The sequence below is a fragment of the Ailuropoda melanoleuca genome, unplaced genomic scaffold, assembly GCF_002007445.2.
Source record: "Ailuropoda melanoleuca isolate Jingjing unplaced genomic scaffold, ASM200744v2 unplaced-scaffold7480, whole genome shotgun sequence".
In the NCBI taxonomy this organism is placed as follows: domain Eukaryota; kingdom Metazoa; phylum Chordata; class Mammalia; order Carnivora; family Ursidae; genus Ailuropoda; species Ailuropoda melanoleuca.
In genome coordinates this window covers 997,777-1,000,078 of record NW_023250281.1, presented here as the reverse complement: position 1 = coordinate 1,000,078, position 2,302 = coordinate 997,777, and the positions used below count along the sequence as shown (strand labels likewise).

The 2,302-nt window shown below is 35.7% G+C and overlaps 1 pseudogene; it reads right to left on the bottom strand.

Moving 5' to 3' along the window:
- Window positions 1-434: 434 nt before the first annotated feature.
- LOC100473403 lies at window positions 435-1,373 on the bottom strand (annotated as a pseudogene).
- Between the last annotated feature and the right edge of the window lie 929 nt (window positions 1,374-2,302).

Below are 2,302 nucleotides of genomic sequence, written 5' to 3'. Positions count from 1 at the left end.
ATGCACCAGTTAAGAAGACACTATAATGGAAATAAAACAAATAGTTGTTTTGGTTATCAATAGAATGACCAAGGTTATGATATGTATTGTTCTTTGTATTATTTCAGTCATTTGAGGGTATATATTCAGTACAGAACTATTATACTAATGATACCATCAAGTTCGGCAATTTCTGTTATAATTTCTACATATCAGTAAAATCTTCTGCAAACAAGATTGAGGAAATACTATGTCCTTTCTATTTACTAAAAGTTACCACAACGCAAACAGAACAAGTGTTTGGAAATATATAACTACTTTGTCAAATCTCAATTATTTTAATCTTCTAAATTATTTTAGTCCCTGCCTTCAATCCTGGAATAATAGTGTTCTTAAGGAGTATATGAGGTGAAAGTAATCTACTTCTGAGGCTGCAGGACTAATGAGAGCTTACTCTACATTTTTATACAGCACATCCTCTGAATCACTCTTCTCAGGGCCCCTATCAACTCTTTGTTTCTCAGGCTGTAGATGATGGGGTTGAGCATTGGGGTCAGGATGGTGTAGAAGACTGCCAGAGCCTTGTCCTCTGTTGGAGATCAGAGTGATCTTGGGCGTAGATAAGTGTAAGCAAAAGGTGCATAATAGAAAGTCACCACAGTGAGATGTGTGCTGCAGGTTGAATAGGACTTCTTCCTCCCCTCTGTTGACTGCATGTGGCAGATGGCAAAGAGAACCCGGCCATAGGAACATGCAATGCCAATGAAAGGAAACACAATCAAGAGTGTGGTGCTTACAAACACTGTGTACTCATAGACCCAGGTGTCCATGCAGGCCAGAGTCAACATGGCGGGGACATCACAGAAGAAATGGTTGATGGCTCTGGATTGGTAATAAGGGATATGGAAGGCACATACAGTGTGGGCACAGGAGTTGATAGACCCTATTGTCCATGATCCTATGATCATTAGCACACACACTTTTTTGTTCATGTGAACTGGATAGTGAAGAGGAAAACAAATAGCCACATAACGATCATAGGCCATAGATGTCAAGAATAGTGCTTCTGCAACTGCTAAAGTCAAGAAGAAGAAGCTCTGAACACCACAACCAATAAGTGAGATAGACTTGTTTCCAAAGAGATAATTGAAAGCCATCTTGGGGGCAATGGTGGAGATGTAGTTCAGATCCATGAGGGAGAGCTGACTAAGTAGAAAATACATGGGTGTGTGGAGTTGGGTATCCAAGAGGATAAGGATGATCATGGATAGATTGCCAAAAAGAGCCATTAAGAAAATAAGTGCAATGAGAATGAAAAGAAAGAGGCCAATACTTGTTGGTGGAAACAATCCCATTAAAAAGAAATCAGTTAATGTTTGGTTGTAACTTTCCATGTTCTATTCTTTGTTTCCCCTGAAAGAAGAGAAAAACACATGCAGTACATAAAGAAATATATTTTTTTACTTTAAAAAAAAAAAGACTAATTGTGAAATTTTCATGCAATACCCAGTTCCTTAAATAAATAAAGTTTCCTATTTTGAGAGACGTTCTACTTTGTTTCACAAAGTTACAGGTTAAGGTGGTTAGCATTTATGTTCAAAATTTTCTGTAAAGAATTAATGAAATAATAAGAAGAAAATATCTGTATCTACCTGAATAGGATATGGATAATTCCATACCCTTCATAAATTCACATATCAAAATATCAAATATTTTAATTAAATATACACATAATTCTTTGGCCAAGACTGAACACAAGTTTATATCAGTTCAAATATTCCTTTGGCTCATAATATGAATAAATTTAGTGACACATGGAAGGTGTTTATGTTTTCATTCAAGGTTATATTACTCACCCTTTCAGGCATATATGAATAACTGTAACTTTTTTTTTTCTCATGTTGATAAGCTAGATTTGCTTCTTGTCACTCTGTCCTACCTTATCAGTTATTAGTTCATAGTGTGGACTCAGAAAAGACAAGAGTTTATTGCCTAATAACATCAGGTACAAATAAATAGTCTTAATTATTACCTTCCTCCATGATCATTACTTTCAAACTTCCATTTTCATTTCTTACTACAGAGTAAACCTTTCTTCAGATATTCTATAAATCACTATTCTATACCTTCACTATTTCTCTCAAGCATCCCCAAATAGAAAAGTAAAATTTTAAAATGTCTTAGGGAGGCTGGGAAGATGACAAAGTAAAAGACCCATTACGTCACTTCATCCCATGAATACAACTAGATAACACTCATGACAGCATAAATAACCCAGAGAATGACCCAAAGACTGGCAGAGGAAACTACACAAATAAAGGAG